This window comes from Chiloscyllium punctatum, chromosome 34 (assembly GCF_047496795.1).
Source record: "Chiloscyllium punctatum isolate Juve2018m chromosome 34, sChiPun1.3, whole genome shotgun sequence".
Classification (NCBI taxonomy): Eukaryota; Metazoa; Chordata; class Chondrichthyes; order Orectolobiformes; family Hemiscylliidae; genus Chiloscyllium; species Chiloscyllium punctatum.
Window position 1 is genome coordinate 68,499,966 of NC_092772.1, and position 15,152 is coordinate 68,515,117.

The following is a 15,152-nucleotide window of genomic DNA, read 5'->3' on the forward strand; positions in this document are numbered from 1 at the left end:
TGGGTCATGAGCTGCTCACACAAATTGCAGTGAGGCAATTCCAAATGGTGCTTGCAACGTACTGGTGCCTTAGAGCACCAATACTTCCAGGAAAGTGCCAAGTAACATTAATCAGAACTGACTAACAATGAACCATGAAAAGTGAAGATTACCAATTACAGTCTCGATGAGATGAAGTTAATAATTGGGCTGATGTCTCCACCGGATCGAGAGGACCAATCACCAGCCTCTCTCATCAGGACAGAAATTAAGGAAATTAGGGAAAAGTAACCAAGTTTCATATCGCAATTTCCCTCCGTTTCGCAAGAACAACAAAAAACTGCGAGCAGATTCAATGTAGAACCTAATTTCACATCAACAGAGAAATAAATATCTCCATTCACTTTCAGAGAAACTGTGAAAAATGCAAATTGTCTGGAATATGAAAGTTTGGCGCAGCCTGTTTTTGAGTCGTATATTATGCTGGTGGCCTTTCAGCTGGAGGGGAACGTGACAAGTAGAGCAGAAGGAGAAAACATGGGCATTGACATATTGGTTGTTTTCTGCTGTGCCACATCACAGCCGGGTTAGAAGAAATTACTACTTTCTCTGTTCAACTTTAACAAAACTCATCCCTGCAAATCGTTGCCAGCTTAATCCAGTAGCACACGTGGCCGCGCAGGGATGCAAACACAAGCCTTCTTAAGATTTGAAATCTGAAATCAGAGTCTCAGGTCGCTCAGCAACGCGAGCACACAGGCCAAAACCGGAAACCCAAAAGCATGTACCTGATGATACCCTGCAGCAGACTCACAGCAACTGTACCAGTTCTGCAGAAAAAGCGGTGGGGAGAAATTGCTCTATCTGAGCGGTCGTGCTTGTTGTTATCATCAGCAAATATGGCTTTGAATTTGCTAGACCATATCTGCTGCCATGCTGAAACGGAATGCAATTCCGATTACTCGCTGTATAAAACTTTGCTCATTTTCTCTCCTCAGATAAAGTGATCACTGGAGATGGTGAATTCTTCTCCTGCCAGAAACGCCGACTCTCCTGCTGCTCAGATGACATGAAAAACTGGTTTAGCACTGGAATCCGAGAATGGCAGAACACGTAGCAAGACTATTGGAAACCCAGAGCCAATAAGAGTTCCAACTTTCATGTTATTACTCCATAATAGTGCATTATCCAGCAGAGCCATGAACAACTGCCACCTGGCTGCAAGCTGAGTTAGAAACCTATGTGGGAATCAAGGACATATGCCTCACTTATTGTCGGTAAATCAAACAGTTCTCACTTTGAGGTGTGCAAAAATTAGTTCCTATACATATGCAGGGAAGGTCAAAAGCGATCTGAGATGTCAAAGAGGTGGTCACTGTTCGTGATTGCGCTTTGTTCGAGTTGTGAAAAGGCGTCCCGCTTTAGTCACATTCACGTTTCTTGTTGATGACTGAATCAGACAGAAGGTATTTCACCAGAGCTGCACGTGATTTGCAATCCTCTCCCTCGCTGTCATACTTTCCTGGAACTCTGTGAGAACAAGAAAACAAAGTACATACTGTCATTCGGCAGCCTGTCTGTGATCTCCTCATTTTCAGTTACAAAATTGCTTAGACTTCAGGCCACATGGTAATATCAGACACAGTATGAGAACAAGAGACGATAGTTCATCTGTGCCTGTAAATCTTTTCATTCTGAATGAACTGCATCCGTGTTTGCTGCTTCGAAACTCGAATATGTGAACTGCTCCAAACTATGATTGAGGATTTCTGGTTTTGGTTGACACACGTTGAGAAACGCCAGACAGCGTTCAAATGAAGCTTTCAGAGCACATTTTCGGATGTATTTGACAGAGACTAACATCATGAATCCAGTGTTCCCTGTGATAGAAGGAAATGAATGCTCTCCTTGTTACTGATCGAGGCCACCTTCGCATGTAAAGCAAATGCGGTCCTGTTGTTACAGAAAGGATCAGTGCCCGGTAACTGTGTCCTTAAAGTGGACATGATCGAAAAAATAAAGAATACCATGTTGAATTATCCAGGAAATATTGGCTGAAAAGGCGTAGACAATTTTCCCTGCAGCGCTAAGACAGAGGAACATATGTAACTGCACTCTTAAACAGGATGGCCAGCAGTGATATGAACATCGCCACATATGAAGGACCACTGCGAATAGAAATTTGAAAATGAAATTCACGCAGCAGGTATTCGGAATTATATTCTTTCCACCGCTACAGTAGTATTGGGCGAGTAAATTCAAAACAAGGCTTGCTGATGAGTATGCAATAAAGCCCCATCGATCATGATATGAAAGACTGTTGTCCGTAAAGAGGGAACAACAATGTTTCTTCTAAGCTTTGTACTGGGCCACTTTCGCACAAACTGATACGGCTACTCTCCAGAAAATATCAGGGCTCGTGGCATGCACTCTTAGAAATGGTGACCATCAGTGCTGGAAACATCCCTGCATATTCAGAACAAGGAAGAAAACATATCGAATTAAAGCGAAGATGGAAATTAATTGGACTGATATTCCCTTTCACCACAACAGCTAAAATGTGCGGGGATATACAGAGTAAGGTTTACTGACCAGGTCACTTTGACACACAAGCCTATCTTTCTTTCTGTCCGTATTTTTTTTGAAGCGCCGATCCTTTCCGTAGGAGATGAAGATGATTACTGCTCCACCACAGGATCACAGTGGGGCCAGAGACCCGATCGAGCTGCGCAGAACAGTTCGTGTTTGCCGAAAATCACTGAAACTGAGATTGATGACACGTCGACACGGTGTAACAGCTGCCAACACATGTGGAGGGTTTTGGGACGGATTAGGACCCACTCTGGGAAAAAGAGTGGATCCTAAGACTGGGGAGTAAGTGTTCAGGGAGAGGACTGGAGAATGGGGTTAAGAACGATATTAGCCAAGATCGAATGGCGGAGCAGACTGGATATTCTGAAAGCGCTAACCGTCCTCCTATATCTTCCAATCTCTGGCCATCTGGTATCTAAGGAAATAGAAACAGAGTTATTTGTTCAGTTGGAAGTCCTGGGCAAAGTGAGAGATAGAACAAGCATGATACGATTTTAGAGACTGGGAAAATGTTTGGAGAGGAAGCAATAAATGTGAAGCTGAATATAAAGTTTGAAGTCAGGACATATTCAATAAAAAGTAAGTTTGTAGAAAGGCAGAGGGACATGGAGATGGAAAAAGAAGTGTCACCAGTCTCGAAATCTCATTTGGTTTTCATTTTCAAGTTGCAACCGGACCTGCTGAGATTTTCCAGCAATTTCATTTGTTGATTCTGAAACAGAAGATGGGAGTGATCCTGGACCAATCAGCTCTCCCATGTTCTAGGAATATTTGACTGACCCGTTCGATCAGATCACGTTTGTCCCACACTGAAACCTCAGAATCCTTCCCCACCCCCCCACCCCCTCGTTACTGGCAATAAACTGTTCATTACATAAACTTACATGAGCACACAACAAGAACAATTGCAAAACGTTAAGGGAGAGCTCCGTTCCGTTCCATCAGCACATTCTGAATCAGTTAATTGTTGTTCAGGACCCATGAGACATTAAGCCGTCTCTGTCAGACCACTAACAAATGGCCATTATCGTTCTATGTCATTGAACACTTTGGTTGGTGCACGGATGTAGTGGAATCTCACGTTTTGAAATGAACATCATTCATAGTATTTTCAGCTGCACTGACTGCAGGTCTGGCGCTTCCAGTAAAGTTCAGACAGTTTTCACTCAGAAACCAACATGTGATCAAAGCAGGGGGAGATATGTGTCAACGAAAGGAACACTTTTGCTCCACCAGCGTTGGTTTGCAATTCTGCATGTGGAACGAAAAGCTGGAACTCTATTAAACAGTGAAAACGACTATTATGGGGCTTGGACGCACGACTCTCTGATTAAAAACCTCACATTTCACCGAACTGAAGATATCCAGGCTTGGCACACGACGAATTAGTTTGCTATTTTATTCTGAGCACAATTCACCTGGCACAGCAATTTGCAAAGATCCAGCTCATTGCTCCCAATCACAAAGAATATAATTCACATCTTTCACTTTTGTTATTTATTCAAAACATTACAATCTATTTAACACTTGTCCCTGCATTTAAGATTCAACCCGAATATCTTCATATGAAGTGATTTCCAGTCACTCAGTCCGACAGCAAATCAGTCGGAAAATTACCTGAGGAAACCCAATCATTTCCGTTTACAGTGTTGGGAATTTCCCATCTGCTGACGAGACAGAGTCCTCACAATCAACATTTTCTTTGTTCTTCCTGCCTAAAACGTTTCCCACTTCTTATTTTCAAGACAGGAGTTTTGTTTCTAACACGTTCCAAGAACAGGAACAACCTTTCAATCTCTGAAAGCCGTTTCCAATTTAAAATGGAAGTTTTGTTCCTTTCCCACGGGAAGAGCAGTAAATGAGAAAGGATTTTCCACGAGCTGTGTCCCAGGGTTTGGCAGGAAGCCCTGATTGAAGCTGCAGTGGCCGCTTTCAGTTGGCATCGGGGGAATTGGAGAACATGGTGTCGTATTCTGCTGCGTGTAACCGTCTTGCTCCCTGTGGACTCGGGGTGAATCATGGATGAGTTTTCGGAACCACACTGCCTTCCAGTCTCTGGCCATCTGCTATCTAAGGAAATAGAAACAGAGTTATTTGTTCAGTTCGAAGTCCTGGGCGATGTGAAAGATGGAACAGTTCTGATACAAAATTGGAGACTGGGAAAATTTTTGGAGAGGAAGTAATAAAAGTGAAGCTGAATATAAAGTTGGAAGTCAGGAGACATTCAATAAAAAGGAAGAGTGTGCAAAAGCAGGTGGAGATGGACATGGAAAAGAAGTGTCACTTGTCCCGAAGTCTTAAATCGATTTATATTTCCAAGATGCTCCCAGACTTGCTGAGAGTTTCCAGTAATTTCATTTGTTGGTTTAGAAACAGAAGATGGCAGTGATCCTGGACCAAACAGCTCTCCCGTGCTCTGGGGATATTTGACTTACTGTGTCTATATCCCACACTGAAACCTCACGATCCTGCCGCACCTCCACTCTCGTTACTGCAATATACTGTTCATTACGTTAAACACAAGAAGAACAATTGCAAAACGTTGAGGGAGAGTACCCTTCGGTTTCCATCAGAACGATCTGAATCACCGAAAATTGGTTCAGGACCCATGTGACATTGATCCGTCTCTGTCAGACCCCTCGCAAGTGGCCATTCGCTTTCCGTGCCTTTGAACACTTTGAGTGGTGCATGGTTGGTTTGGAACCTCACGCTTTCAAGCGGACATCATTCATTGTATTTTCGGCTGCACTGATAAAGTTGTCTCTGGCGCCACCAGTAAAATGGAAACAGTGTTCACTCAGAAACCGACGTGTGATCAAAAGCAGGCGGACAGATGTGTCAATGAAAGCAGCAAGAACATTCCCCTGCGAAGGGTTGCAATACTGCACGTGGAACGAAGAGCCGGAATTGTATTAAGCAGTGAAAGCGCCCATTGTGAGGCTTGCACCCACCACTCTCAGATTAAGCATCTCACACTGCACCGACTGAGCTAACCAAGCACGGTGCGCTGTGGAATAGTTTGCTATTACATTGCGAGCATAATTCATCAGCAATTTGTTAGGATCCAGTTCATTCCTACTAATCACAAAAATATCATTCACACATAGAACATAGAACATTGAACAATACAGCACAGAACAGGCCCTTCGGCCCACGATGTTGTGCCCAACTTCTATCCTAGATTAAGCACCCATCCATGTACCTATCCAAATGCCGCTTAAAGGTATCCAATGATTCTGACCCTACCACTCCCACGGGCAGCGCATTCCATTCCCCCACCACTCTCTGGGTAAAGAACCCACCCCTGACATCTCCCCTATACCTTCCAACCTTCACCTTAAATTTATGTCCCCTTGTTACACTCTGTTGTACCCGGGCAAAAAGTTTCTGACTGTCGACTCTATCTATTCCTATGATCATCTTATAAACCTCTATCAAGTCACCCCTCATCCTTCGCCGTTCCAAAGAGAAAAGGCCGAGAACTCTCAACCTATCCTCGTACGACCTATTCTCCATTCCAGGCAACATCCTGGTAAATCTTCTCTGCACCCTCTCCAAAGCTTCCACATCTTTCCTAAAGTGAGGCGACCAGAACTGCACACAGTACTCTAACTGTGGCCTAACCAAAGTCCTGTACAGCTGCAACATCACTTCTCGACTCTTGAATTCAATCCCTCTGCCAATGAACGATAATACACCATAGGCCTTCTTACAAACTCTATCCACCTGAGTGGCAACTTTCAAAGATCTATGTACATAGACCCCAAGATCCCTCTGTTCCTCCACCTGACTAAGAACCCTACCATTAACCCTGTATTCCGCATTCTTATTTGTTCTTCCAAAATTGACAACCTCACACTTGGCAGGGTTGAACTCCATCTGCCACTCCTCAGCCCAGCTCTGCATCATATCTAAGTCCCTTTGCAAACGACAAATGCCCTCCTCACTGTCCACAACTCCACCTATCTTCGTATCATCTGCAAATTTACTGACCCACCCTTCGACTCCCTCATCCAAGTCATTAATAAAAATTACAAACAGCAGAGGACCCAGAACTGATCCCTGCGGAACTCCACTTGTAACTGGGATCCAGGCTGAATATTTACCATCTACCACCACTCTCTGACTTCGACCGGTAAGCCAGTTTTCTATCCAATTGGCCAAATTTCCCTCTATCCCATGCCTCCTGACTTTCCGCATAAGCCTACCATGGGGAACCTTATCAAATGCCTTACTAAAATCCATGTACACTACATCCACTGCTCTACCCTCATCCACATGCTTGGTCACCTCCTCGAAGAATTCAATAAGACTTGTAAGGCAAGAACTACCCTTCACAAATCCGAGCTGGCTGTCCCTAATCAAGCAGTGTCTTTCCAGATACTCGTAAATCCTATCCCTCAGTACCCTTTCCATTACTTTGCCTACCACAGAAGTAAGACTAACTGGCCTGTAATTCCCGGGGGTATCCCTATTCCCTTTTTTGAACAGGGGCACAACTTTCGCTACTCTCCAGTCCCCTGGTACCACCCCCGTTGACAGTGAAGACGAGAAAATCATTGCCAACGGCTCTGCAATTTCCTATCTTGCTTCCCACATAATCCTAGAATATATCCCGTCAGGCCTGGGGGACTTGTCTATCCTCAAGCTGTTCAAAATGTCCAACACATCTTCCTTCCTAAGAAGTATCTCTTCTAGCTTAACAGTCCGTTTCACACTCTCCTCTTCAACAATACGGTCCCTCTCGTTCGTAAATACTGAAGAGAAGTACTTGTTCAAGACCTCTCCTATCTCTTCCGACTCAATAAACAGTCTCCCACTCCTGTCCTTGATCGGACCTACCCTCGTTCTCGTCATTCTCAGGTTTCTCACATATGCATAAAATGCCTTGGGGTTATCCTTGATCCTATCCGCCAAGGATTTTTCATGCCCTCTCTTAGCTCTCCTAATCCCTTTCTTCAGGTCCCTCCTGGCTATCCTGTATCCCTCCACTGCTCTGTCTGATCCCTGTTTCCTCAACCTTATGTAAGCCTCCTTCTTCCTCTTTACTAGACATTCAACCTCCCTCGTCAACCAAGGCTCCCTCACACGACCATTTCTTTCCTGCCTGATAGGTACATACATATCAAGGACACGTCATATCTGCTCCTTGAAAAAGTTCCACATTTCCGCCACATCCTTCCCTGACAGCCTATGCTCCCAACGTATGCTCCTCAAATCCTGTCTTACAGCATCGTAATTTCCCTTCCCCCAATTCTAAAATCTACCTTGTTGTGCGTACCTATCTCTCTCTCACACCTTTCACTTCAGTTATTCCTTCAAAGCATTAAAATCTATTCCGCACTTGTCCCGGGATTCAAAATTCAACCGTAATATCTTCATATTTTTACCCTCACCTTTATGTCGCTAATGTGATTTCCAATCGCTCTGGCAGACAGTAAATCAGTCGCGAAATTACCTAAGGAAACCCAATCATTTCCGTATACAGTTTTGGGCATTTCCCATCTGCTGACGAGACAGAGTCGTCTCAATCAACACTTTCTTTTTTCTTTCTACCTAAAACCTTTACCACTTCCTATTTTCAAGTCAGGAGTTTTATTTATAACACGTTCCAAGAACTGGAGCAACATTCCAATGTCCTGAAGCCCTTTCCAATTTAAAGTGAAAGTTTTGCTCCTTTCACACGGAAAGAGCTGTTACTAAGGAAGGAGTTTCCACGAGTTGTTTCCCATGGCTTGGCAGAAAGTCACTGATTGATGCTGCAGTGGCCGCTTTCTGTTGGCATCGGGAGCTTGGAGAAGGTGATATCGTATTCTGCTGTGTGAAAACGTCTCACACCCTGCGGACTTGGGGTGAATTGTGGATGAGTTTTCCCGGTTACAATGTCAATACATGGTCGGGGTAAATGCTTGTGTTGAAATAATTGAGGCTTATTCCCTGGGTGGGCTCGAACCACCAACATTTCAGCCAACTGCGCTGACCATTTGAGATAAAGAAACTGGCAACGCAGATATCCAAAAGCAAAGTTATCGACGGGATATGAGGATCTGTCGGACAGCAGGAACTTGCGATGTTTTCAGAGACGGTCGCTGATTTTATGACCGAGAGGGTAAGCACACTGAGGAGCTGCAAACACTCAAATTAAAAGGCATCCACACATGCGCAGTTCTCTCACATACATCTCCACATAGTTGCTCACTGACAATGCTGGTATTTGAAGCCACGATTCGATAGAAACTGAAGCTTAAAAATCCAGCACATTAGACCGCTCGACCACGCTACTACACAAAAGCCAGCACTCAGATTTGTTATGACTACTGTTTCAGCATGGATTCACTTCAGGCACGAAGACCTCGCAAATTTTGTAATGAAATTGGCATCATTTTAGAAGAAAGACCAAAAAAAATGCACAGACAAGGAACAGGCCCTACATCCATTCAAGCCTGAGCCGATTCAAATCTACTGCTTAAACCTGTCACGCAATTCCTAAGCATCTGTATCCCTCTGCTCCCCACCTCCTCATGCATCTGTCCAGACGCCTCTTAAACGTATTTACCGTGATTACCTCTCCCGTCTCTGCTGGGAACGCGTTCCAGACACCCACCACCCGCTGTGTCAAGTAGATGCCACGAGTATCTCTCTTAAACTTTTCACCTTTCACCTTGAAAGCGTGACCTCTCGTTTTTAATCCTTCAACCTGGGAAATAAAACTTTTCTCTATCTACCATGTCTGTACCCTTCATGATTTTGTAAACTTCAAAAAAGGTCTCCCTCAAACTCCTTTTTTCTAATGAAAACAAACCTAACCTACTCAACCTCTCTTCCTAGATTGCACCTTCCATACGAGGCAACATCTGCTTAAACCTTTTACACGCCCTCTCCAAAGCGTCAACATACTTTTGGAAATGCGGCGACCAGAAAATTACACAGTAATCTAAGTGTGGCCAGACCAATGTGTTGTTCAATTTTAACATGACCTGCCAGCCATTTTATTCAATACCACATCCAATGAAGCCAAGCATACTATATGCCTGCTTGACTACTCTATCCACCTGTGCAGCAAACTTCAGTGTATAATGGACCTGCACTCACAGATCTCTCTGTCCATCAACATTTTCCCCCCAAACCTCTTCTGTTCATTGTATAACCCCACCTAGAATTAGACTGACCGAAATGCGTCACCTCACATTTGTCTGTTTTGAACTCCAGCTGCCACTTCTCCGCCCAACTTTCCAGTATATCTCGATCCTCCTGTATTCTTTAACAGTCACTTATACTTTCTGCTAGTCCAGAAATCTTCGTGTCATCTGAAAACTTTCTGATCGTTGCAACAGTGCTCTCTTCCAGATCATTTAAGTATATCACAAACAACAGTGGCTACAACACTGACCCCTGTGGAGCACTACTGGTCATCTTTCTCCATTTCCAGAAACTCCATTCTACTGCCACTCTCTGTCTCCTATTGCTCAGCTAATTCTTTATCCACCTGTCTACAACACCCTGCACACCATGTTACTTTACGTTCTGTATTTGGTTACCATGGGGAACCTAATCTAACTCCTTACTGAAGTGGATGTATATGACATCAACAGCCTTTCCTTCATCGATTAACTTGGGCACTTCCCCGAAAAACTCTATGCCTCTCACTGATATGCACATTATTTTCTAAATTTGAATAGATCCTATGCCTCCGTACCTTTTCCAGCACCTTTCCCAACACTGATGTTAGGCCCATTGTTCTGTAGTTATCCGGAATATCCCTACTATCCTTCCTGTTCAGGGGACAATATGAGCAACGTTCCAGTCAGCCAGATCCTCACCTGTGCTGAAGGATGCCACGAAGATATCTGTCAGGGCCCCAGCTGTTTCCTCTCTCACATCACTCAGGAACCAGGAATAGATCCCATCCGTTCCTGGGGATTTGCCCACATTAATTACCCCTAGCCAGCCCAACACAGCTTTCCTACTTGTGTCAACATGATCCAGACTAATCAAATGTCTTACTCTGGACTCAACATTCATCATGTTCCTCTCCTCAGTGAACACTGATGCAAAATAATCATTCAGAATCATACTCACTCTCTCAGATTCGACATACAGCCTTCCTTAATTTTCTTTTAGTGGACCACTCCTTTCTCTGGTTACCCACTTGCTTTTTATATATGAATAATAGGCTTTAGGATTCTCCTTAATTGTGCTAGCGTAAAGTTGTTTCATGACCCCTTTTAAACCCCTTGATTCCTCGTTTCATACTTGTCCTACTCTTCTTATGTTCCTCCAGGGACCATTAAGTTGTTAGCTGCCGAGGCGTTATGTATGCTTCCCTTTTCTTCTTGGCGAGTCGTACAATATTCCTGTCATCAACAGTTCACGAATATTGCCTTTCAAATCCTTTGCCTTCAACGGCACATGCCTCTCCTGCACTATATTTAACCTAGCTTTGAAAGCCTGACACATATGAACTGTAGACTTTCCTATAAATAGCTGTGTCGAATCCACATTTCCGACCTCCTGCATAATTTTGATATAATTAGCTTTGGCCCAGTTTCGTACTCTTTCCTCAGGACCACTCTCATCTTTGTCAATGAGTATTCTAAAACTTACAAAATATTGGACACTTCCCAAAGAAATCACCCAAGGCAACTGCTATCACCAGCCCTGGCTTATTCCCCAATATCAGTTGCAATATGGCCTATTCCCTCGTCGGACTATTGATATACCGCTCCAGAAAACACACCTGGAGGCGTCTTACAAATGGTATCCCATCCAGACCTCTGACGCTAAGAGTATTCCGTTCAATGTTGGGAAAATGGAAATCTCCAATCAACTCTAAATTATTGACTCTACGTCTTTCCATGATCTGTTTAACTATTTTTTCTTACACCTCACGCTCACTGTAATACAGCCCCAAAAATCTAACCTCACCCTTCTTATTTCACTGCTCCATCTCACGACAAAAGCCCTACATGGTGTCCTCCTTTCGCACAGCCATGATATCATCCCTGACCAGCAATGCAACTCATTCCCCTTTTACTTCCCTCCCTGTCCCGTCTGAAGTGTCCATATCCTAGAACATTTGGTTGCCAACCATGCCCTTCCATCAACTAAATCTCTGTGATCGCAATAACGTCATATTCCCAGGCACCAATCTAAGCCCTAAATTCATCTGTCTATACTCGACGCATTAAAGTAGATGCATTTCAGGCCACCAGTTCTTTTGCATTCATCTGCTCTCTGCCTACTCTTCCCATTTTAATGCTAGCTTCCAGATTCTTAGCGTTTCCAGTTTCCACCTCACTACCGACCTGTTTAATCTTGTGGTTCCCAGCCCCCTGACACATTAGTATAAAACCTCCCCAATAGCAGTAGCAAAAACTCCCGAAAGGACATACGTTCCTGTCTGGTTCAGATGTAGATCGTCAGTTTTCTTATAGTCCCACATTCCCCAGAACTGGTCACAAAATCCAACAAATCTGAAACCCGTCCTGCAGCACCATTCCTCAACTCACGTGTTCACCGTGCCATTTTTTTTAATCATTTCTGCGCTGGCAGTCACATGGCACCGGCAGTAATTCCGAGATTACGACCTTTGATGTCCTCCTCTTTAATTTCTCTCCTAGCTCCTTGAATTCTCCCTGCACGTCCTCATCTCGTTTTTTTTCGTTGGTGCCTGTATGCACCAAGACAACTGGCTGTTCACGATCCCCTTTTCGAATGCTCTTCAGCCGATGGGCGACATCCCTGGCCTGAGCACCTGGGAGGCAACATAACTCTCCAGAATTGCTGACACTTCACAGTGAGTCCACCCACAGCTCCAGAGTGGCCACGCGATTAAACAAGTGCTGCAGCTGGACACACTTCTTGCAAGTGTAAGTTTAGAAAACCTTTACAAGGATTTGCAAGGTTTGCACTGCTTGGACATGAGAACGAAACTTAATAGGCTTCGACAGATTCCCAGGAGCTTCAGTGCTTAGATATGGCCTCACAGAATCTTATAAAATCATGAGGAAGACAGACAGAGTAAATAGTCAGGGAGCACTGCTTCACAAGACACGCGAGTTCAAATCTACATAGCAAACGTTTAATGTGAGAGAGGAAAAATTTAAAAGGGATGTGAGGGACACATTATTTTCACACAGAAGTTTTGTGTGTGTGGAATGAATTGTCACATTTAGTGGCAGTCTGGTGCACTCACAACATTTCAAAGACATCTGAATTGATGCATAGACAGGAAGACCTCGGAGAGATAAGGCACAAATATTGGCAGAAATGTATGGATTAATTTCGGTTATCTATTCAGCAAGGGCAAGTTGGATAGCGGGATTTGTTTCCATGCTCGACAAGTCTGAGATGCTCCAGCCACTGGCAACGCTTTGAATACACCATTTGCAAAAAAAAACGCATGATGTTTGTTACTCAGCCAGCGAGTTTGGTTATTTTGTTTGGAGGGTGGATGAGCCCAACCGATCCAGAGATGAAGGTTTTCCGGATATTTGCTGCCAATGACCATTCTTCTTGACACTTTCCCAAGTTTGCCATCAAAGATTTTGGCTGAAGAAAAATACATCACATATCGCATTACCAAATTTGCTCTCCAGCGAATCCAAAAACTGACAGCTCTTATCGTGGACCAGAATCAAAACTGAAAAGGCAGAACCATGATCAGACACACCGAAGCTTAAGTGCTGTCTGTGAGGCACTGTGAGTCGTCTCTGACATGAACTGCTCGCACAAATAACAGCGAGGCAATTCCAAACCTACTGGAGATTTAGTGTATTGCCAAGCCCCAGAAAGTGATCAAGTATCATAAAACAAAACACAACAACGAACCATTAAATGTGAACATTTCCAAGTATATCCGTGACTACATTAGGCCATCAATGCGCCGGTGCCCCATTCTGATCGAGAGAGCAAATCACCTTTCTCCCTCACCAAGACAGTAATGAAGGAAATGAAAGTATAGCAACGTTTCACATCGCGATTGCCCACCTTTTCACCACAGCATCAAAGAACGGCGAACAGATTCAATGCAGGATCTTCTTTCGAAATAACGGTGAAATAACTGTCTCTATTCACTTTCACAGTAAACGGGGAACAACGCAAGTTGTCTGGAATATGAATAACCAACATTGACTACTTGGGTCCCAGATTCTACTGATGCACAGACTTTCATATGAAAAGGTACCTTGGGCGATTGCCGTACACCCAGAAATCTTCTGGCTGCCTTCTGTTTGCCCTGTCACATTAAACTTGTGCTGCTCTAATCGAATTTGTAGTTCTTGCCATTTGTCCGTATTGCTACTAGGGATAGCTGGTCGTGGCAACTCGTGACTGCCACACAAATTCTTTGCCAAAATTGGATAGTCCCGAAACGTGATTCGCAATGCACGAACTTTGCAACGAGTACATGCCACGCGGCAAGTTAAAAAGCACGCTTCCATTTATTAAAGTAAGTTTCTGGGAACGGACAGCCAGATTCCTCCTTACACTCGGAATTATGACAACACATAAACCAACAGCCTCTCTCAGAGACAAGTGACCAATGCCCATCTTGTGCCGGACAAACGTAGTTGACAAGATTACACGCAGGGACTGCACAGAAAACTACAGCGGAGAAGCAGACAGACGACGATCGAGCTGCATTCATGCAATTCAGTTACCCTGTAAACCCCATGCACAGCTGTTCCTTGTAGGTACACACAGGGCACTGAGTGTCTCTGACTCCGGGACTTGGAACTCGGATTATATGACTATCTGCAGCACTGCTTACTTCCTTGTGTGAGGTAACTCCCAATGGAACATATGTAAAACACGATAGCTCATTGAAAAATACGTCCAAAATAGTACCCAAGAGATGTATTTCTGTTGTGTTTCGAGTCCTGTTCCTGACATGACATCCATCATTGTACTTATTGTGTGCTTCCTGACGGTTCGGTGCATGCTTCCGTGATCGCATTGTGTGCAGTAACCTGCGTTTTAGCTGCAATTACGTGTGTTTGAAACCCAGTGCCACCGGCCTCTATTTTATTTTCCTCTTCTCGTGCGCAATTGCAACACAGTAAATGATCAATTAATATTGGGAAATGACATACACAGGCGTGTGAAAAGCCCAGTTTCCGTGGCAATTATGCAATGGTTAGAGATTACTTTGATTCAGGAGATAAGGATGGAAAGTGTGTTTGGGTAGAGATGAGGAACATTGAGGAAAGAGGAAACCAGCCACTGTGGCTTATAAGAACACTAACGGTACCCACAGTGTAAAAAAAAGTACAGGAAAAAATACCGCCTGTGAATGATAAAATAAGGCAAGAATTATGGGAGACATTCATTTCCCTTCTTCCTCTCCCGTTTGAATTGGAAAGAAACTTTGAATAAAAACAATTGAAAAGTTATATATGCCCCATCGAACAACGTGCGCCGTACCTTGGTCATTGATTACTGTAGATTAGAATACTTACAATGTGCAAACAGGTCCTTCAGCCCAGCAACTCCACACCGACCCGCCCGAGCGCAAATGCATTCCTCTCCTTTAACCTCGTCAGTTTAACACGGCCATTTCAAATAACCAGTACATTTTTGGA